Source organism: Sturnus vulgaris, chromosome 5, assembly GCF_052056855.1.
Source record: "Sturnus vulgaris isolate bStuVul1 chromosome 5, bStuVul1.hap1, whole genome shotgun sequence".
Lineage (NCBI taxonomy): Eukaryota > Metazoa > Chordata > Aves > Passeriformes > Sturnidae > Sturnus > Sturnus vulgaris.
The window spans coordinates 28,438,764-28,461,858 of NC_142247.1; the positions used below are offsets into that span (position 1 = coordinate 28,438,764).

At 45.5% G+C, this 23,095-nt stretch overlaps 1 protein-coding gene across 1 annotated transcript in view; it reads left to right on the forward strand.

The window, feature by feature from the left end:
* The first annotated feature begins 2,314 nt into the window (after positions 1-2,314).
* Positions 2,315-23,095, forward strand: part of TCF20 (transcription factor 20) — a 131,430-nt gene continuing 110,649 nt past the window's right edge. The window contains exons 1-2 of the mRNA XM_088165230.1: positions 2,315-2,448; positions 13,912-14,022. The gene's annotated coding sequence lies outside the window, so the exon portion shown is untranslated. The remainder of the gene's footprint in view (positions 2,449-13,911; positions 14,023-23,095) is intronic.

Sequence of the window (23,095 nt, forward strand, 5' to 3'; positions counted from 1 at the left end):
CAGGGTCTTTTTATCAGATCTGACAGACAGCAGCAATATTCAAGCTAACTACAAGTTAGATGCAATTGCTCTTAGTTTAATCTAATTATATTAATCAATTGGACCACTTGAGGAAAGAAAAAAAAATAGCACCTTTGAAGTGGAAAGGGGTGTAAACAGCAGTGACTGACAGTCTGCTGGTTTTCTCATGGACCTCTAGCAAAAAAGGGCTGTTTGTGCTGATGACAAAGGAGAGGTCAGCAGGGAGGCTGTAACAGGCTAGGCAGGCAACATCTCCCTTAAATCCACAGCTTTAGTATTGAGGGATTATAAGTTTTAATGCCAAGCTTTAGCTTTTGGGAAGGTTTTGGTCTCCTTTGGGGTAAGGACTGAGGCGTTCATGTTGTTGCTGTCTGACAAATACTCTCCTAATGTCCTTTACTGGCCGACTGTATGTGCTTGTTGTAAGACAGAAATAATTTCGTTTCATTCACATGGTTTCTGTGGAGATATCTCATGTGCTGGATGAAGTGATGAACTGTAGAGATTTGGGACAAGTACATGCAGGAACAAGGAATTTTGGCAGATTTGCTGTAGGAGGAAGGGCATTGATGATGCTGTCTGTGGTGCGGTACTGACATATTTCGTATTTGATGCTCTGGTGGTATCTGGTTCTGTTTCTTATGTTTGCATCTGTGGATTTGTGTCCTGTAATGAGTTGCAAAAGGGAGAACCTGAAGGTTAGTAGGAGAGACATGGGGGAAAAAACACCCTTTCAGAGCCAGTAGTTTAAGAGATTATTTTATGTGTGGATTTTAGTGTGGAGTATTATCATCAGCAGGAGCACGTGGTTGCAGGGAAGAATGCTACAGCAGAGACTAAAATAAAAAGCAGAAAAACAGATTGGCAGAAAGCTAATGTGGTTAGAGACTTTGCCAGTCCCTGTTAATTTTGGTAGCATTAGACGGACACCAAATAAACCTCGATTCCTTGAAAAGTTACTTTCCAAAATCGCTATTGTTGCTGTCATATCCTTAATGTAGTAAATTTGTATCTATTTTATGGATGAGTGACCTTTGTGTATAAAGCAGATCGCTGGTGTTCCCCTCGGAGCAGGTGTAACAGTATCTGCAGGACTGTCTGAATCTAACAGCCTTTTGTTGTGTTGTGAATGGCTGCTGGTCTTAATTGCATCTATTTTATAGAGCAAGTTTGATGGTCTGTAGATTCTCGTCTATGTGCTGGCTTGTAGGGTGCCATTTTTAATGTCAGCTGTGGTATCTAGGAAGCTGATGCCTGTGGAAGAGCAATCTTGGGATGGCAGGGAAGCTGCTCATTGAATTGGTGGTTGTATTTGATGAGGGAATCCGAGGTTTTCTGAGCTGTCTGCATTTCTGATAGAAATGTCACCTGGGTTTCGTCTGCAAAGCCTGGCTTGGTGGTGGTGTTTTTCAGTCTTGGATTGTGAAGAAAAATGGCATATTGGGGTTATAATGACCTGCAGGAAGGTAATCTTTCTCTGCCCTCTACTTAGAGTTTGGCAAACAAAAGGAGACGACTAAATGCTCTCTGAAGAAAGATGGATGCTTGCTGCATGATGGAGCAGACACAAAAATTTCAAATGGTTCAAAACCAAAAATACTGAATGTATTAAAAAAATCCTTTGGGAGCTGTTAAATAGGAAGAACACAGCTATTGGGAAGTGCCTGACCACAGGATCACAGTCATGGTCGTGGGGGGAGTCTTCTGGGGTAGCATCATGTTTTCTGTAGCCGACTACTAGGGTTTGTCTGTTCAGCACTCTCAAAGGCAGCATGCTCATCCGATCCAGTACTGCTATTTCTCAGATCTCTTCTCGAGAAGACGAGGGGTTTTCCTCTCTTTCCTTGCGAGCCCCAACTAGAAAGCACATAATTACCTTTTTATTTACTTTCCCGACTGCTGCGGCAGGCCCGGGCCTGTGCATCAGGGCCCCAAGCTCACGGCCAGCAGCCTCAGGAAGGGAACAAACCCCTGCTCGCTCGGGGTTCCGTGTTACCGCTGGCAGAGCGGGGATCTGGCGGGGGGCAGGACGGCCCGCAGGGCAGCGCCCGCCCGGCCCCGCCGCCTCCCGCCCCAGGCAGGCAGCGCTCCGCTGCCAGAGCCCTGCGAGCCCGGCCCCGCCGCCGAGCCCGCCCCGCCGCCGGCTCCTCCTCCCCCGCGGCCGCCGCTCCGCCAGCAGCCAGTCGGGCCTGAGACCCGCGCCCGGCTGCGGGGCCTGCGCTGAGCGCCGGCGGAGGGCGGGCAGGGGAGAGCAGCAAGGAGGGGCAGCGGAGACCGAGCCCGCCGCGTCACATGAGCTGACAGGACCCGCTCCCGTTCCCGTTCCCCTCCGTGCAACAAAGACTCGGGAGCTCCTGCGCCCGCCGCGGGACGGGGCGGGGCGGGACGGGTCTGCCATGGGACCCTGAGGGCCGCCGGCCCGCACAGGTAAGCGGCGGCGAGGGGGGTGTGTGTGTGACCCCGGCCCGTGCGGCGTTTGCTGGGGGTGTTATTTGCTTCCTACACCCTCCTTCTCTCGGGTCCCTCCGCCGCCTTCCCGCGTGTGAAGGGCGGGCGGGGACTTGGGCAGCCGGGCAGTCTCCGCGCGTGGGGGTCTGCCCGTCTCGTTAGTCTCCAGTTGCTTCATGTTATTTCATTTTTTACGGCAGTCAAAGAGTTAAACCGCGGGGGTTTGTGCGTTGCCACCCCCCCCTCCTTCCCCTCCCCTTACCCATCTCCCTCCCCTCCTCCCCTTACGAACCTCCACGTCGTGACCTTTCTGGCTGTTAAGGATAATATTAAGGTGATCTTTTTTGTTGTTGAAGCGCTGTCCCGCTTACGAGCGTCCTTTCCCAATTACCGGTGGGGTGGCAGCCCCCGGCCCCCGGGACTTGCCCGCTGGGACAGCGGCTGGAAGTTGTTGACAGCGGCGGGCGCGCACGTGTGCCACACGCTCCTCGAGCCGCCGAGGTTTAGGGCTGGAAACTCCCGCTGGGAGTCCGGGCAGCCGCACCGCCGGGGGAAAAATACCCCAGCAAGGCTGGCGGCTCAAGCCTCTGCTTGTTTGAGAAGCCTCCTGCCCGGCTTGTGGGGCTTGAAGGGGTTCCGGGGACATAGATGTCAGGCGAAGTTTGTGTGTGGGGGAAGGCGGTCCTGGGAATGTTTGCTGGGGGTGCAGGAGGGGCTTGCAGGGAGCTGGCACGGGTGATGGGAATGAGGAGCTGTGAACAGCCTGGGTAGGGTGCTTGGTGTCTCTATTGTGTGTATGGCTCAGTATGATGCTGCTGAGCAGTGTGAGGGGGTTTCGGTTGTTTAAGTGGGAGGTTTTTTTGTTGTTGTGCTTTTTGTTGTTTAAATTTTATTTTTGGCTTGTGACCCAGTATGCTGTGATATGAAAATAATCTCTCCTGGGCATGGTTAGCATCTTCCTTCATATGCCAATTAGATACTGGCTTGAGTTTTAATGGAGGCGCCTCTAAACCCTGGCTCTGTCCAACTGGGAGTGTCCCTGGGAAGGAGTCTTCCTCTGCGTGGTGATCTCGGCTTGTGTGGTTGGAGAAGAAAATGCAGTTTCCTTTCAAAGGGAGATGCTTGGCCAGTCTTTATAATTGTGTCAAATCTCTTCGAGTCAAAATTAGACATGAGTAGAACTAGAGGTAAGGAGAAACAAGCCACCTGATGCCCTGTATGTGCCAGGTGCCTGTGAGGGCAGAAACAGTTTCTGGCAAAGCCATTTGTGTTTGGATGGTGTTGCAGGACTATGGTTCAAGCAGTAGGAAGCTGTTGGCATGCCAGGGAGGGTGCTGGGCTGTGAGGAAGCCGAGGATATGGAGCACCTTCCAGTGCAGCTGATGTATCATGAGGTGTTTCGCAGTTCCAGTCATTGCAGGATTTGGAAAGAAATGGGGTGCATGAGCACAGCAGTTGGGCAAATACTGCTGTTAGCCTTGACTCTTCAAAAACTATGAATTATCCCACGTGTGCTGCCCCCACTCCAGCATTTTTAAGGAATTGGTGTCCTTCAGGGTGAACCAGATTTGCAAGTTGCTGCCTATCTTCATGCAAACTTGGACGTGGAGTTTATTTTTAATAGAAGCCTAAGATCTTAAGCAGTGTGACTTCAGTTAAAGCAGCAAATGTTCCAAAAGTGGGCAAAACTGTGAGAACAGGGAATATTGATTTTAATTGTGCGTTTTTCCACAACTTCTTTTCCCAAGATTTCTGTCCCAACTCTCCTCACTTTGCAGGTGTTTCTTGGTCATGGAAAACAGAAGGTAACTTGTCAATAGCCAGATAAAGTTGTGCTGCTGAGGGCTGGGAATGTGACTGTTTTTTAATGTAACCAACTAGCTGTCTGATCTGAGACCCTGAGTTTGTTTCATGTGGGTTATTAATTGCTATGGAAGACCATAATATTGTGGCTGACAGCTTGTGTCTTCATGGGACAGGAGAAGAGGTTGGCTTTTTCTCTAAAGTAGCTGGGAGGTTTGAAGTGAAAGTTAGTTCATCTGTCCCTTCCCTTTAAAAGAATGTACAGTGCATTTTTGAAACTGAGTCATCAGGTAGAATTTATTTCAAGTATTTTAAGCTGTTGTGAATTTGATGCACTTTGTCTACATTTTCACTGGAAATTGTTAGACAGTCTTGCTCAGATTTGTCCTGGCTGGGCTCAGAAAGGTGATGAGGGAGTTTCCTTGCTGCAGCCCTTTTAGATCTGAGCAGAGCAGAAGTATCTTAAAAGGGGTGGAATATTTTGATGTCCTGTGCTCCAGACACGCTGGAAAGGGAGTGTGCAGGGCTGTTGTCCACTAACCAAGCGTGGATGTGCTATCAGCCTTCCACTGATAAACCAGAGTTACTTTGTATCTCTCTCTGAGCCGTGCTTCTTGAGAGGTAGAGCACAGGACTGGGCACATGGTGTGTGGAGGGCAAATTCCCTCCAAAGTCACTTTGTCATGGAAGTCATAACAAGGATGCACAGATTCAGGAATGATTATTAGTGTCTGATGACCTGACCAGGATTGTGTGATGACAGTGAGTAATAGATAAAAGGTTTTATGTCCCATAAACTTGGTTCTAGCTTCAGGGTAAACTGCAAGGCTTTTGCAAATGTCTGAATTTGGTGACTCTGTGGTAACTGCAAATAGGTGCAAGCATTAATTGCTTGAAACAAGTCCTTAAACATAAGAACAGACATAGATGCAGGCTATAGGTAGGAAAGTGGGAGAAGAGCTAATTGCTATTTTTCGGTGTATTTTTCAAATCACGTTTAATCCTGCATATATGATTCTGTGGGTGACCCAGCAGCTCCAGCAGTTTATTCATTTATTTAAAATGGCTTTGTAGTTCACCTTGAAAACTGCTTCCTGCCATATGGTTATATTATTTCCCTATGCCACGTTTTTTGCTAATTATCAAGACCATTTGCTTTAAAATAGGTGTTTTTAATTTCACAGCCTTGTCTGCTTCTCCTGCTTGATCCTGCCCTGGAGTCAAGAGGCTGTGTCTGTTCATTCTCCATGGCAACAGGCTGTGATTTACTTATTTCAATTTAATTAAAAAGCAGATATCAAATTCTAGGCATTTTATATGTTTCATATATTAGAAAAATATCAGTGGATCAGTCTCCACAACAGTTCTACCAGTCTGAAAAGTAAAATTCTTGACCTAAGCCACTGGTTTCTTTCTCAGTCTACCCCTTTGGAGGAGTTTAGGAGAGGGGGGAGTGCTGTAGCCTGTCCTCAGGTGAAGGAATTTGTATGCAGGCTAGAAGTGAAGGCCTAAGTCCTAAATTCGTTTTTCAAGCTCTGTGATTATACAAATACTAGTTTGTGTTAGTCAGGTAGAAGGAAATATGGGCAATGACAGGCAGCTGCTGGCTAAAGAGGGGATTAGGGTCAAGAAAGGACCTTGGGAGTAGATGGAGGAGCATGATAAATTTACTAACCTACAGGTGTTAGTTTTGGTAGAAAATGGTTGGAGTGGAAGCAGTGTAATTAACTGCCAGAATTAACACTCCTTTTTGCCTTCTATACCAACACACCAATTCTTAATAGGATTATTTTCCCTTGAAGGGCCTGTTGAGATGACTCAGCCTTTGGAGTACCTGCATGCCAGTGGTGGTTGCTTCCTAGGAGAAGCTGTGCCTGCTGAGTTGTATAACTAGACTCAGGTGCTATTTCTGAGCTCTGATAATGTGTGGAAGAAGACAAGTTGCTGTGCATTTTTATTAAGCCTTAAGGAGCAGTTATCATCAGAAGAGTGCCTGCACAAAACTGCACCTTTGGATTTCTTTTTTCCCCCTTTAGTGTTGCTACTCCCAATGTTTTTTTCATAGTCACGGCTGGCAACTATAACAACAGACACCAGTTCTTGCTCCTCCGAGCCCCGCCAAAGCCCGTGAGGCTATGTCAGAAAAGACCAGACTCTCTCCTGGCTTGCTTATCTGTGTTGATTAAAATTATATACAGAGTTTCTAGCTGCAGATTCCTGGTGACCATGCACCAACTGGGAAGAGACCCTCTTTGAGTCCGTGAGGTAAGGAGTTAAGCAATGTTTACTAGGAAAGCGAGCATGTTTGGTCTGTGAGTGCTATATCTGAAATCTCATGATGTTGTTCCTAATAATAAATAACAGAGTAAACCCAAGCAAAACCTCAAAGCAGGCTTTTGTTTGTTACTGTGTTTAAGCAGATACATTCAAAGAATTTGTATCCAACTGGCAACATTCTTAATCCTTTATTACTGGTTTTACTAGAGTACAGTCATGATCTGTATTCTTTAAGAGTGCATCTGTTCCTTTTGCTTATCCAGCTTTGAAGTAGACCTTGCTGATATTAATTTCTGTATAGCCTGTAACCTAATCTATAAAATGAAGGGAATACTTCATACAGGCAGCTGTGAAGTTACATTTATTGTCTGTAAATTGCTTCTAGTAATTGAGCAGAGGAGGTGGAGAGAAATAAAGACGGTGGAGTTAATATGGGCTTGTTTTTTTTAATAAAAGAAAAGCATAATTTTTGTTCATCTGATGATGTAGAAGCTAATGGGAAAAGAAAAATGCACCCTGAAACTAACTGTTAAGTTTGTAATGAAAACAGACATTTCTTTAACATAGTGATGAAGGCAGCCATCTTGTTTGATAATAACAGAGTCCAGTTTAGAAACAGGGAAGATTATTATTGCAAATCCTGCAGTACTTCTTGTATTTCTGTCTAGTTTGGGTCTGCTCAGTTTTAGTATTGTTTTTTATCCGCATGGCTGCCTTCATAAATGCTATTAGCATGGACACCTTAATAACGGGTAAAAGTACCTGTTTTAAGATTATTGGCATACACCTCTATTGCAGGCTTTTCAGCTGGGCCACTTGTTTTGTGCTGACCAGTATCCTTGTTGGATAAAACTGCACTTTCATGTGGGTTAGGATGGATTTTCTTGCTGTGGCTGACTCAGTCTAACCACTTGCTCCTCCAAAGAGGCGTGATCATGCCTTGCTCCTGGCTCTGTGGCCATATTCCTTGCCTTGTGGATACAACTTGTTCAGCTTTTGGAAAGCTAACTTGCCCAAAACCATAAAAAAGTGAGTTGTTTTCTCCTGGGACAGAGAGCTGAACCTGTTCACCGGGTTCAGGCTGGTATCAGAGCTGCCGCTAAGGAGGGGCAAGATTTGTTTTGCCAGCAGTGAAAGGTAAGGAATGAAAGAAAGGTGAAAATGGGCCCCCCCTTTTTGGCAGCAGTGACCTATTAGCCTGGTTCAGTTGTAATGTGAAGCCTCGCCCTCAGCTTTCATTTTCAGATCCCTCCCTTCCCCACTGAACTCTTCTGTCCCTCAGATATACTCATGTGCCTCCAGATGCCAACTTCGTTCCCAAGCAGTGTTTTCAAAGGGGGGAGAAAAGGGAAAAGGTTGAGTTTCACTGCCTCTACAATTGGAGACATACTGTAGTTCCTGAGAGCCCATTGCTGTGAGCATAAGAATTATTATTATTATTGTTGTTATTATTATTATTATTATTATTATTATTATTATTATTATTATTATTATTATTATTATTATTTTCATGAATTATTATTAACGGGCTCAAAAAATAGTAGCCATCATAATTTTTTATGAGAGGGCAAAATGAAAACTGCCTGGTGGGATAGCTGTAAGCCAAGTTTGTAAAAGAGTTTCCCCAAACCTGGTGATGGCAGCTGTTTGGACCCAGGCCCTGGAGGTGGTGGGACCAGGTGGTCTGGGGTAAATAACAAGGAGAGAAAACGTCTGGAGAATTTTCTGCCTGCCGTGGTGAGCTGTGCCTGGAGCTGGGTACCATGACACCAGGAGGAATTCTCTCCTTCTCTGAACTGTGGCTTGCAGTTCCAGGTGCTACTGCCTAACTAATTTTCAGACACTAGCAGAAATTGGGAAGGCCTTAGAGGACATTGCTGTGGTAGTGTAAAATAGTGCCATCTTGCTCCAGGGATGTGATGAAGCTCAGGCTCCATGGGAACTGACCGAGGCAAACTTTGCTTCTGCTGTCTGGCAGGGATGGTGTTTCTGCCTCAGCTTTGCCACTGATGTTTTGGTGTATCTGCATTAGCCCACGCTGGCTGCAGGGAGGACGTGTGTCCAACGAGACGTGTGCCCAAGCATCTGCTTAACAGGGGCATAGTGCAGGTTGGAGTGTGCATTTGGAGGTGAGATGGAGGCATCTGTTGGCCTACAGCGATTGCCTTATGGCTAAAGGAGCAGAAGCATTGCCTGTCTGGTGAATTTTCTGCAGCATGAAGGTGGAGATGATGTCAGTGAAGAGCAGTGTGCCAGAGGCAGCGGGATGCAGTGAGCCTGTGCATGTGTGGACTGACCCAGCAGCTGTACTTGTAATGTACAGCTTGGCTTGGCAGGAGGGGCAGGCTGCAATTGGTGTGGTGCATAAATTAGAAATATTTGTGCAGCCATTTTCAAATAAGGAAAGTCATAGGGAGGGACGAGGGAATTCGCTCCAGCTTTGAGACTTAGAGATTTGTTCCATGTAGTTGGGTTGAGTTTTTGAAGCATTTAAACCTAAATTCTTCTTATTGGTAGCCGACGACATGGCAAAAGAAAGGTTATTGTAGGGTTGTGTCACGTTGCATGGTAAGATTATACACTGGGTGGCTGTTACAGTGGGTTTATGTTCCAAGGATGGAGTGAATAAAAGAGAGAATCAGTGCATTGATATTAAATAATGATGCCAATGGATATGGTAACTACAAAGTGCCTTTGTTTTCAAGGCTATGTTTGGGGGTTTTTTTAAACTGACACATTTATAAGCCAGCTGCAATATTTTTTTAAAAGACACATTTGTAAGAGCGGGAGAAATATAGAAAATGCTGGAAGTAATCTCATTGAGAGGTATGGGTTTTTTCCATTCCTTTGCACATGCATGCAGCCTCTGGGGAAGATGTTAGTGAAGGAGCTTGGATAATCGGGGTCTTCTCTGGAGCTGCCATTGTTCTGATTGATGTAGTGGGTATTAGCTGGAGAATGTGTACAGATGCATGGGCTGATGGGCTGTCTGGGGTTTCATCTCTGCAGTCTGCCTTTTTTTCACTCCTCCTGGATAGAGATATGTATCCTGGCAGATTTGTCTTCCACCTACAGCTCTTTCTTTTCTCATGTAAATACTTGCTGGGGTTTTTTTGTTTTGTTTCTTGTTTGTTTGTTTGTTTTGTTTTGGGGGGTTTTTTTTGGGGGGGGTGGTTTTTTGGTTGTTGTTGTTGTTGATTTTGTTTTGTTTTTTGGTGTGGTTTTTTATTTTTTCTTCTGACAAATCTATTATGCTTGTAATGGGTGACCCTTCTCATGATGATGGGTGTTCCTGTAAGCTAGTCTCTTCCTGGATCACTTTGCTGAATTTTCTTGCAATCTGCTCTGTCTATGAGAGCAGTTTATCTGTTCTTGTGATGGTTGCTCTAGTAAAGATCCAGGTATTGTAGCTCCAGCAATGCTCCAGCTGCCCTTTGGAGTGCGAAGAAATGCAGTAAAAAAAAGCCGGTTTGGGGTCCTGTTTGTCTTCAGACCTGAAATGCTGAGAGCACTTTAGAGTTCCCATGTGGGACTGTAGTAATTAAATAGTACTAGAGGGAGAGGGAGTAGGAGAGCATGTGATGGTCATTTCAGAGTAACAAAGAGGGGATATTACAGTGCCAGCAGAAGGCATCCTGATCTGGGGGTTCCTAGCCAGCAAATATTTTAAAAAGCTATTCCAGAGAGTAAGAGGGAAGCCTGAGAGATCTGTGCTATAATTAATTACCCAGCTACCACTGGAGGAGCAGTTTGAAGAAGGGAACTCATATGGGAGCCGGGTGTGGTGTAGAGGGGGGAAATGGGATTTTCCTGACTTTTGTTTGCAAAGATCAAGCATAGAAGAAATTTTAGACAAAATAGGTGCAAAGAAGGACTAAAATTAATAGATAATTCCATTTTATTTTCTTTTGCACTGCATGCTCCTGGCTAGTGTTACTTGAACATCAATTGAAGCAGTACAGAGCATGCTTGGGAACTGGAGACATTAAACAGAAAGAGAGAGAGTGAATCTGATTAGCTTTGCTTTTCGAGCATTAAGCAGAAAGACGGGCTGAAATGTGATTGCAAACAGATAATAGCAGCAGGCTCCTGAGGCACCACCACAACCCGGCATATGGGGTGATGGATCTAACCATGCCATAGAACTGCTTCTTGTAATAGAAGCTGCTTGTTTTTATGTTGCGGTTGCTGTTGTATTTTCTAATTATCCTATTCATCGCTGTCTGCCATTTTGAGCCTGGCCACGTGGGATGGCTCAGCCCCCTGGAATGTGTGCCCTGTGGAGCACTTCTGCCCTGAATAGTAACAGGAGCTCTGGTAGCCAAAGGGTGAGAGGGGAGAGGTGCCAAGGCTCAAGAGTCCTAGCTATTTTCCCCCTTATTTCCAAGAATAAGGGAAGTAACAGCTGCTGCTTTTGCCATGATGGAAAAGATGAGTGCTGATGTTGTGTGTAAATCTCCTAACTTCCCTCTGAATGTTTAGATATTGGGGCTTGTTGGGAGAAGGTTTCTAGCGACCTGAAAAAAGGGGCATCTATTAGTTCTACTTACAATTAATAAATAGAAGCTGGCCTTGCTACACCAGCCACTTTTTTGGCACAGTAGCAGAGATCCCAGATTTCCAGTCTGGGGCCTCTCTTCCACACAAAGCAAATGGAGCAGAGAAGGCAGGCAGAGGCTAGGCTGGTGCAAGCTGGAATTGGAGCTGCTGATAGACCACCCAATACCTGTGCCTGCTGCTTGGGGTGTTTTTGTGTTGTGGTGATCGCTTCCCCAAACTGCCTGCTTTCCCTTATTTCCATAGATGGAAAGTCTGAAAAACCATTTCCAAAGCTGGTATGGATCAGGGGAATGTAGCTAGCATGGGAAGAGCAGACCTCTCCTTAAAATGTCTGAACAAATCACAGGAGCAAGAAGCTCACGTGTGTATGTGCATATGTATGTATTTTAAAGCTAGAAGGGATGGGTCAGACTAGTGTTTCTGTGACCTTTTCTCAACTGTGGCTTGCCTTTCCTGCATGCTGCCTCTCCTTGCCTGTCAGGGGACTTCCACTTCCTTCCTGCTGACCTGCAGGGCTGCAGGCAGCCTCCCTACCCTTGTGGCAGCTCCCAGCTCTGGCTCTGAGCCCAAGCTAATAATCCTGACATATTTTACTGCCTCGTGCTCTGCTCCGTGCCTTGCTGTAGGGGAGACAGTGCATGAGGTTGTGGTTTGCACGACTTTAAGCACTGCACTGGCCCTGGGGAAACCCAAAGCTCGTAATAAGCACCGGCTGAGCCTCTTGTAGAGCCTGGCTTTGCTCCGTGAGGCCCCTTGCTTCCCTACTTGCAGGTGACCAGCTGGCACAGATGTCATCCGAACACACCTTCCAATTGGCTCTGGCTGTCCGGATGATTGCCAGCGGTATGGGGTTCGGGTGGAAGTAGGAGGTGTTGATAGCCAGGAAAGGAAAAATTCATCAGGTACCAGAGAAGGGTAATGAAGATCTCCTCTCACCACTCTCCCCACGCATCAAAGCACTCGGAAAAAAAAAAATAGAGCGCTCATCTTTGACCCCCATTAATGACTGGCTTGGTCTGTGTAAGAGTTTTATGAGTCTGTTGATGCTCCCACAGAGTTTAATTATTTAGAGCATGAGGTGGAAGTTTGTGCTTTCACTGCTGATGGTGCAGGGTTCAGGCCCTCCTGGCGAGCGGGGGGTTGGTTACAAAGGCGGGCTGGCTGGGAATGCAGCCGCTGGCTCTGAGGAGCCTAAGGCAGGCACGAGTTGCAGCTGTGTGGTCCTTGTCAAGGCTGGGCAAAGCAGTGTATCCTTCTCATTGTGTGACTTCCACGTAACCTGTCATGTGGAATTCAAGGTCTGTGTCCTTATCATCAGGGCACTTAATGGTCTGGACCTGAGATACCTTAAGTGACTACCTGAAGCTGTTGGGTGGGCAGATCCTGTTTGTTGCTGAGCCCTCCCCCCCACGTCGGTGCTAGAGGCTTGAGGGGCTGATGTGAGACTTTAGCAGCAATATCTGATTTATCAGCCCGGGGCTACAGGCCTTCTCTGCTCCCTGTAGTAGCAAGCCTTTGCCTGCCTCTTTTCTGTGACCAGCCGCCTCCTGTTCCCCCCAGATTCTGCTCTACACTCTAGCAACGAGTTTTCCTACTAAAATCCCATCTTCAATCTGCTGCTTTCTTCCTTTTGCAGTACAGCAGCTTGTTCTTGCCTTTCCTACTATTCCTCACCCAGCACTTCTGTGCTGGTAATCCTCCTTAGACTTGGGAATACAGAACAAATATAAAGACCTACCAAGGAACAGCAGAGTGTCCAAGGACTTTTGTGCAGCTCGTGTTCCCAAAGGCCAGCTAGACCAGGAGTATTTTCCTGATGTCGTGCTGATCATTCAGCCAGGTTTCCACTTCTAGTGGGGAGGTACCAGAATCCATGTTGGATTGAATGGGATGTGGGCTTGTCAGATGTGTTGGCTGGCCAGTTGGAAGGGTCAGATGCTTACCTTCTGGCCGCTTCTGGAATGGGTAAATTCCTTTAGAATTGTGCCGCCTCTTATGTTTGTGGGTCCTTGGGGCTTGCGGTTCTCATCAGTGCTGAAATGAAACAGCAGTGACTGTTTGTTGCAAGACTGTAAGTGGAGGCTTATTTCAGAGCAAAAGTGGTTAGTATTGGTGGATCTGGGTTTGGCTGATAGCCAAATAAATTTACGGGCAGACTGGGAAGCCTTAGTTGATGTGGAAGGTTCACACGACGTTGCTCGTACCATACAATATCAGTATTGATATACTATGCCTATCATGGCAGACACCAAGCCAGCAGGTCACCTGGTGCTGCTGCTGAAGGCTGAGCTCAGTGAGTGTGCTGGGGCTCACTGCTGTGCTCTGCTGCCATTTCTTACCCCCTGAGCCCAGGGACACTTGAACCTTCTTCTCACATCTGTTCTCCCGCTGTCTCCTTGTACGTGCTTGATCTTCTGTTTTCTGCTGTAGCAAGGCCCTGTGCAGGCTCTTGGTTGCATGCCAATGGACTTTTCATGCTATCCCTATTTACCCTGGTTTATCTCTTCCCACTCCTTTCCTTCTTCCTATTTCATTTCCTTTGGTATGGGACTAATGTTCCAGGTTGTGTTGAAACACTGGGTTGAACTGAGATGACAGAAAGAGGAAGAAAGGGAAAATGGGGCCTATGCTGCTAGATGTGAATTTCTGTGTTTAACTCTGAATGATTGTTGAATCTGTTGATTATTCTGGATCTAGCTAAATTGGCTGGATCTGCTAGACAAATGTGGGGTGCTTTGTGTCATGTATCCATATTCTACTCTGTTTTTCTGTTTTTCTTTTTTTTCCCCTGAAAATTAATAGGATTCTACCCATTGATGATTAAAACAACGCCTGGAGTTTTGGAATGGATCAGATACGTCAATCAAATGTTACCACATTGCACCCAAAGAGAGGAATGCCATCCAGCTGGGGGTAGGGTCTGTTTTTTCTTTGTCCCCATCAGTGTCTAGAGTTACTGGAAACTTTTTTGGTTTTTTAAATATGAGAACTTTAAATAGAAAGTACTAGTTTAAAAATTAATTGCTTCATTGTGTGAAAACTTGACTTTTTTTTGTTGTTGTTGGTATGGAGCAAAGTTGTGCCTCTTTATCTTCAAAATGTTATTAATAATGTTGAGGCTTAGCAGGATTTGGTAAAGAAAACATTTCAGTAACTACTTCAGAAATTTTGGGAGGGAAATGTAGTGTTTTAAATGAAAAGTAAATCTATTCTGATTGTTTAGAAAGATGAAAATAATTTAACTTTTTTTCGGAAATGTCAAAGTTCACATCATTTGTCCTAGTTCTTGAAATTAATATAAAACAGACTAATACCCCTGCATAAATTGCTTCTCTTGCAATAGAGGAGAGGAGGTGAATATGTCAGTAGGAACCTGTGTCTCTGTGTGTACTGCCTGTGGCAGCAGGTACTGCATGAGACCTGGAATGAAATAAAAGCTTGGTGGGAATGTGAATCTGGAACCTTGCATGGCTGTAAAGCACAGGTTGCAATCCAAGAAACAAACTGAAGTGCTTTTTGGCTCCCTTCCAATTGGTAGAGCATGGTTCCCCATTATCTTCTCACTGGTATGCCACTTGGCTGTTCCAGCACAGAGGCTGCAGAAACAGAACACTTACCTGGCTCTCAGAAGTGGGATGGACTTTCCAGGTCAGGCATGAGAAGATCTGTGTGTTGGGATTTGTGTCCGGAAGTAATGCTGCTCCAGTGTTGCTCACTTGAAATCTGAAGCTTCTTATGCTTCACATCAACTTCCTGTTCTTGCTAAAATTGCTTTTGCTTTAAAAATGAAGGGTCTTAAAGCTGAGGTGTTTGACAGAGTGTGCTTCAGAATGATTCTTTTCTCCTCTGTAAGTTTCCTGAATGAGTGATTTTGAAGTAAAGTAGTATTTCCCTGCAGAGCCTGCCTCTGCTAAGTCTTTAGTCTGTTACAGCAACAGTGAGACTACTAATGCAATGTTAATAATTTATGTATGTTCCTCATTTTGGACCTTTGTCAGTCATTTCAGCCTTGGCAGGCTGGAAGAGATGAGAAAAGTATATATAAGTTTTGCTGCTCTTCCTCTGCATGTGTTCTCAAGGTAGGCAGAGGATTTGGATCTTCAGAGCATGTCTGTCTGGAACCTTTTAGCAGTGCTGAATTCACAGAAGTAATACCAGAAAATAGCATAACTGTGTTTCATTTCAGTCATCTCTGCATAAGCTTATACTGCTTTTGTTGGACAAGTGTGGCTCAGATGTTTGTGAGCTTTCCTTGGTTGCAGGAAGTGAGTGGAAGGTGAATTTTTTATGGGTTCCTCCTGTGGGATGAGCCCAGCCAGAGTTTTGCTGCATGTCCATAATCAACCCCAAATGCATCTGTGCTGCTGAAGCTGCCTGTAACTTTCTTCAAAACTGGGCTTCGTGTCCTTGATTCTCTCCCTTACTCTCTTCTAAAGGGAGGGAGATGGTCAGCTAGTTTGTGTGTTTCCTGAGTAGGTCTTGCTTGAAGGGAGAAGCTGAAGATTGAGCCAAATGAAAATGGGTTTTTGGAAGCAAAGCTGATGAGAAGATGTCACCAAAGAACTCAACTGGTTTAAATACAAAGTGTTGCTGAATTCTGGAGTTTACTGTTGCATGTTTGTACTTGGCATCAGCAATTACCTGAACACATTCTAGCTTGTCTGGAGACCAGGTACTTCTTCAAACCTTCTTGGAAGCATGGCAGTGTGTTTCAGGGAGCTTTGGAGGGCCAGTGGTGTAGAATGCATGAACTAGTTGAGGTATTTCAGCAAGCCTGTATTTTTGCAGGGAGGTACTGAACAGTGTGGGTCAGATTGGTCCACTTAAGTGGTATTCACAAGCAGGTAAGTAGTTTGCAGGAAGTTGGAGAGTTAGCTCCCATTTGTTACTCGTGGTCCAAAATAGTTGATTAACCTCAGGCAGTGGGACACCCACAGGTTTTGTACTACTGGGGGGGATGGATGGATGGATGGATGGATGGATGGATGGATGGATGGATGGATGGATGGATGGATGGATGGATGGAACTGTCAAGGAGAAAAGAATGTTCTGCAAGGAATCTGTATCTTAAGCTTGAAATAGATTTCTAGATTTGTTTTTTGGGGAAAACTGATGATTCTTTAAAACTGGATTATATTGTTTCAAATTTAGTTTTTGACGGTCTTGGCTCAGAATAAAGTTTGGCTCAAAAATGACTGTGTGCAGAAGGATCTGCAGAAAGATGAATGACTTGGTCTTGTTGTTTTATGTTGTGCTCACTAAAAGAACTTTAAATTTGAGAGTGAATTTTTCACCATGCTTTGTACCTTTGTATTTCAAACATACTCTTTTCATGGATTTTCTGTTCTGTTAAACCTTCCTAAGAACTTGTCTGTACAGCTTGAAGAAAACAGGATGTAACTTACTTAAGATTTTATCTTAAATCTTAATACTTAAATTGCATAACTAAGCGGGTTGACTACTGCAGGATGATTATAGTTCAGGAAGAAACTATGATGCCTTGTTGGATTCAGATGCCTCAGTTGCAGCAACGAGAATTTTCTTTTCCTTTTTCTCTTTTTTGGACTGATAAGCCAGGAGCCTTACTCCTGTCTTTGCACTTGTGTGCTTCATCTAGTGTACATATGTATTTGTAACAAAAGACTGCAAAGCAGCACTGGTTTGTTCTGCAAAACAGAGGGAATTGGGAAGCTGAGTTGGAAGAGTCTCTTTCCTCTTTTCCCTTTTTTTTTTTTTTTTTTTTGGCCCCCTCTCCTTTCTCTTTACAAGAAGTTACTTTAAATAGGGAGCTGTTCAGCAGGTTGCAACTAGAATTCTATAATAAGATCTCTGTTCGCTCTCCCTACTTTTTCACATGCAAAGTTGTGGCTGTAATTATATGACAGCTGCCCTCTTGGCTGACACACAGCAGATTGAACTGGGGATCTCCAGAGCTAAAAGTGTGAGCTGCTACTCTCTGAGCTAAAGCTCTATAGCTGGAGGCTGTAATGATCTATATCCTTCGTGACTGAGTGTAGAGGGGAGCTGCAAAAAGCACTTGCTGAGTTATGGTGCATACAGGGCACTTACTGTGTACATGGTCACTTCCCAGGTGTACTGGAAGCTTTTTTTTGAGTGGTTCGTGATAATTGTACAAACTGTTGTCAACTCATGGGTGCTTTAAAGTGATGATCTGTTTTGAAACCTTTCTACCTTAAAAAACTTTGCTAGCCTGTTAGTCAGGCACAGACATTTGTTGTTGTATGTGTAAGTTGTGCTGAGCTTGAGGTGCCCTGATGTTACTGAAGTCCTTCAACTCTAATGCAATGTAAGTGTTACCAATATTGAATGCAGTATGAAAAACTCTACCCTGCCAATGGTGTTCAGACAAGTTTGCCTTCATGCTTTGCCATTACAATAGGTTTTTCACAGATGGCACCATGGGAACTTTGTAAAAGCAAGGGAAGGAGAAACTGGAATTGCTGGAATCTCTCCTATTTCCTCAGGACCAGGAAAATCTGAGCAGTGCCAAAGTTTGTTAGGCTGAGGAAAAGTGACGAGAAGCAGAACCATATGGAGCTTCATGAGTGGTGTCAGCCGTAGGTAGCTTCTGCAACCAGTGTTGTGAGAGAGGGGAAGTGTGTTACACTTGAGTTGAGACATTTTGGACTTTGTGAAACATTAATTTTTGAACCCTTAACACCTTTTTTCCCCACATCCCCAAACAAAAAAAAAAAAACCAAACAAAACCGTCAAAAACCACAACAACAACTACAACAAAAACCCAAACTAAGTAGGAGATAGGCATCTGCTAGCTTAAAATATGGCAAAGTAAGCATTCCTATCGATCTTCACAGTTCAAAACCAAGCTGATCTTTTCGCACTCAAAAAAATAGAAAAAAGGAAGTATGTAAGGAGTGCAATTAAATGTTAAATAAAGTATGAACTGAGAAAGTCTTTCAGACCTCAAACACTTAAGTTAGTGCTGGTCTAGTGTGTCAGAAACTTACTTGATACTGTATATATATGTTATCAACAGAGATATTGTCTGCTGTAAATTAAGATAATCTCTGTATATGCTAGACCGTATCTTATTACACAAGTCTGACTATATTCAATCACTGTTTAGTAAACACCCTAGTCCTAGTTGCACTCTCCACTGCCTTTCGTTAATTCATGCACACAGAGTTATATAAAGATGCCTGTAGCATGGCCTAAGAAATTCCTATTTTCTCACCTCTCATTCCTGTCCTGTGCCACCATCATCCCATTGGTTTTGGATGTGCAGCCATTTGTAGGACTGTGCTGTAACATACATTAATTACCTGATGTGGGTTAGACGCCTCATTCCTCCAAATACAAGAAATGACCCAGGCTACAGTGATCTAGTCCATGGTGCTGCCTTGCAAGCAGCAGTCTTGGCAAGATTGGAGAGGAGATGTTTTCCAGGAGGGGCAGAGGAAATTTTTAAGTTTGTGTTACTCCCGAGGCATCTTATGAGACTTTTCCTATCAGGCAATCTCACCAGTTTTAGGGCTTGATTCCCTAGAACTGTCCATCACTCCTTACAGAGAAATGGGTTGAGGATTCTTCCACTTCCTGTGGGAGCCTGTTTCACAGCCTAATAGACTTTTCTGTCAGTAAACATTTCTTGACTGGGCTTTAACCATAGGTGTCAGACTGCTGGTCCCTAGGATGACCTTAGCCCGCATCAATACCAGTGCCTTCCTTGCACGTGCTGCCTAGAGCCTATCCTCCTTTCCCTCTGACATTGATTGTACGCCTGTTTCAGCTGTAGTCAGCTGTACTTTGGCTCAGGCTCCACCGTCCCTAGCCCTGCTATTGGAGGCTGTTGCAGAAGTTGAGATCTGGGAGCCCACATGAAGGGCCTGACTTGTGATCTGAGATGGACTCTTCATCTGAGTCCATTTTCAAGAGTCCAGGCTGCTGGCAAGTAAGGAAATAACACTGAAGCAGCATTTGTGTGTGTCTCTATCTTGGATAGAGCCAAGTCCAAGGAAGCTATTAGAGCAGAGCTATCCCATGACCTAATTGCATTGCTATCAAATCCAAAAGTATGGGTAGGACTCCAGTATATTCCTGCAATCAGTTTAAAGCAGGGTTTTTGATTTCTTTTACATGACAGGGTTTGAGCTGTCTATGTTGAAGCAGCAAGGAAGAGCAAGCCAGCCAAGCTGTTCGTCTGTGAGGCTGTGGAAATACCAACCATGAGGCTCAGCAATGTAGATTCTGTATGCAGTGTATCCGATTTGGCAGGTGTGAGTGAAGAGTTTGCCTTGCGAGCTCCTCAAGGAGTGACTCTCCCAAGGCTGGTGGCAGTTAGGCCAGGTTGTGGTGGCTGGCTGTGAGCAGATGGACAGGTTTCCTGGGGAGAGCAGCATGCACCCAGTGTCACAGCCCTGGTATGCACTACAGTATACAGGCACTGGAAGATTTCACTCTGCAGCACATTGCTGTTATTTTGCACATGTGGACTTCATGAAATCATTTGATACTTTTCACATCTCTTCACTTTGTTGCTGAACCTCCTCACTTTCTTGCATTCCCTTTCCAAGGTGAGATGAGTAGAGCATGTTTCTGTGCTGCAGAGGCAAATGTATTTTTGACTTGCATCGTATCATTATGAAATTGACACTATTTCCTAGTCAGTTTCTAGTACAGTCAGTACTCTCCTACCTGCTCCTATAATTTTGGTAGACCTTGTTATGTGATGTCTTTTAAAAGATTGGATGTAATTACTCCAGAACCACTGGGTCTATGAACTGTTTGGACAATAACACTTAAACTATTCACAACCAGAATGGTTGTGACATCAGAGATGTGAAGTAGCTTTCTTACTGTTTTTCCTGATCTCCTCCTCTGTGCCCGCCATGGATCTCTATATCCTTATCCTGCCTCTGTATCCTCCACCTTATATCCTGGCTCCCTTCTGCTCCTCACTGCTCTGCCAGTGAGTTATTTCTCTGGTATCCCCACACAGCTCTTACTCCTCACCGGCTGTGGGTTTCTATCCTCCTGGATCCTCAGAGGTCTTTGTCCACCTTTCATTGATGCTTTGCCGTTCTTGGTTCTTCTGCAAGCTCTGCCTTTCCTGACTGTACTGCCCAATTCACAAGGGAAAGCTTTTTGCTTTTCTCCATTCCCATGGCAGAAATAAAACTTTTATCTTGTCTAGAGGTGCATAAAACATGGTCACAATTGTCACCGGATTTTTGGTTAGTTTGTGTCATCTTTGACTCAGCTCATTTCTTCCCTGTTAACCATGTATGAAGTATCCCTCTTCCCTTTGTTTTCATGGGGTTTGCATGCAGTGTCTTGCTCCCCTGGGACTAAGTGTCATGCTTGTTGAATCCAAGGGTGTCGTTTTATGATGGTTGTTTCCAGCAGCTCCTGCTGCTGCTTCTGAGCTACTTGTTCAGCTGTGCCAGTGCAGCTGAACGTGCTGCTGCACATTGAACTGGATCAGGGAATTGATCTGGATTAAAGTAGCCAAGGTGGAGAGGAAAGCTGCTTAACCCAGCGATTTGCTCAAAGAAATACTTCAAAAACTACAGTTTAAGAGCACTTTGACTTGATAGCCCTTTGACTAACAACTCCCTGGTCTAGAAATCCCTTGTTTAAATGTAGAGTTGTTGCCTCCGCCCTTCAAACCCTCCTCCTGAGCTATTAAACACCAGCGGCCACCTGCTTCAGGCTTAGAGCAGCTGCTGCAGGTTAAGATGTGCTGTGCAGCCGCTCCAGGATGCATGGGACACGATAGTGTTTGGAAGGGATGAGGACCCCCTGGAGTAAAAATGGACATGTGTCAAAGTGTGCAAAATCCTCCTTTCATGGAACATCATCGATTGAGACAAAGCATTGTGCTTTTTTATCATGATTGCTGGTCTGGTTTCACCCTGAGCCTTATTAATGTTCCAGGATGTTGCTGTGTCACTAAGTGTGGGAAATCCAGCATACCTTGATGCTGGCTCAAAACGTGGAAAATGCTTCCTTCTGTCCTTCTCTGTGGGGCACATTTAACCTGCCCCATCCCTCCCGAGCTGCTAGAGTGGAGCCCTGTATGGTGGCTCTGCTCCTGCTCTTCCCCTTGGCTTTCTCATCCCCTTCCCTGCCTGATCCGTTCACGTGCTCCCAACTTCATGCTGTCCAGGGTTTAATTTTTGTTTAAGATCTTTGTTCCTTTAATGACAGCGGGAACCGAAGGCTGTTCTCTGTGGGGGCTGTGGTGCGCGGCTGTGCTTGAGGTAATGAGACTTGATGAAAACCTCTTGTTACTGTGGCAAGATTTCTTCCTTCTCTGTGTTTAAGAAGAAGGGGGGGAGGAGGAGGAAAAGAAAAAGTGACAGACCCTGCTGGGTATGTTAATATATTTTTAATGGCTTCCATGTGGCTAGCTGAGGACTTATTTGTCCAGCCTGTGAGAAACGGGTGGCAGCACATTATTCTTGTGTACCTTTGAGCTTAGCTGGGAGTTGAAATGGGAGAGAGGGAGGATTGAGTAAAAATTTCACAGAAATCCTGTTGATAAAAATGAAATCTGCTAGAGATGGAGGGGATTGGCAGGAAGAGAAAGATTGGATCCCAGATACCTCCTCCCCTCCCCCTCCCCAAATCTTCCCTTTTTTCTGGAATATTCCACTGTCTGCAATCATCAAGAGAGCTACTGTCTCAGACTGTGGTATTTCTACCAGTGGTGAGGGGAGAGATTTTTCTGAAATAATTGCTGTATTTCTGCAGAGAAATATTTTTGAGAAACAAAAGGGTTTATGCTATGGTGGCAAGCTGGAAAAGGGAGGGGGCTGGCGGGGGTGCAGGGCGGGTGCTGGGCATTTTCCCCTGCCAGCCTTAATATGCCAGTTAAGCTGCAGGCAGGATGAGGCTGGTGGTCCGAGCCGGCTGCCCGGGGTGATGAGGGGTTTTGCTGCTTTCCTGTTCCAAAGGCATGCACAGCACTGCTGGGATTGAGGGGCAGCCAGGCTGGGGCAGCTGTGGGTTCTGGGGGTCAGGAGCCAGGAGCCTGGGGCAGTAGGTCAGAGCAGAGATGTGCTTGATGGGGCTGTGAGGAGAGCGAGAGCTGCCAGTGAAACATTAATGCTGCATAGCCCTGGTGAGAGGGAGAGAGAGCAAACAGCGAGGAACCCTGGCACTCTGTGTGTGCTGATTAGATGGAACTGCCAGGAGAGAATGATGCTGTGACATGTTGGCAGGCTGGCTGGAAGGGTTTTGGTGTGGTCAGGTACGATGGATTGAGTCCACACCCAGCCGACTCCTGGTGCAGGAGGGTTGGGGGAGCAGTGACATCTCTCTCTGTCCTTGTGTTCTCATTCTTACAAAAACCCAGTCAAGGGTGATGTAACCCTAGGGCAGGAAGGACTGAAAATCAGGTAGACACCAAACTAGGGTTTTCCCTGCTGCCAGCAACTTGTTCCTCAAGAAACAGCTACTGTGCCAGTTCTGTATTTCCCCTGTATTCAGTGACAAGCTCATCTCTCAATGTCCACTTACAGGAGATCTGTCCACCCGGTGTCCAACCCCAATGGCTTGGCGGGCACTTCTCCAAGTGAGGAAGCCAATGCATGTGAGGCATCTCTTGTCAAAGCCATGAGGGCACGCTAGCATCTCTCGGGGCAGGTGCAGGGGTCACTGCTGGGAGGATGTCACGAAGCAATTTTCTTGAGTCACTGCCCAGTCCTGGAGTAGCGTGTGTGAATTGGCAACAGCTCTTGCCTGGCTTCCTGTTTCTGTGTGGCTGGAAAACGTCCCACAGAAGATATGCCTCTTCTTGGTGGCACCTTCTCTGGGTGTTCCCAAGGCAGCATCCCTACAGGGTCAAAGCTCTATTTTTGGGGGAAAATTAAGAATTTGATGTCGATTTAATTTTGGAGCCAAGAAATAGTGCCAGACTGGCAACTCTTGGGATATCCTTTGTAGCCTGCCCCTGCCAATGTACCAGATTGCTGACTCTCAGCCAAACTGGCCCCTCTGA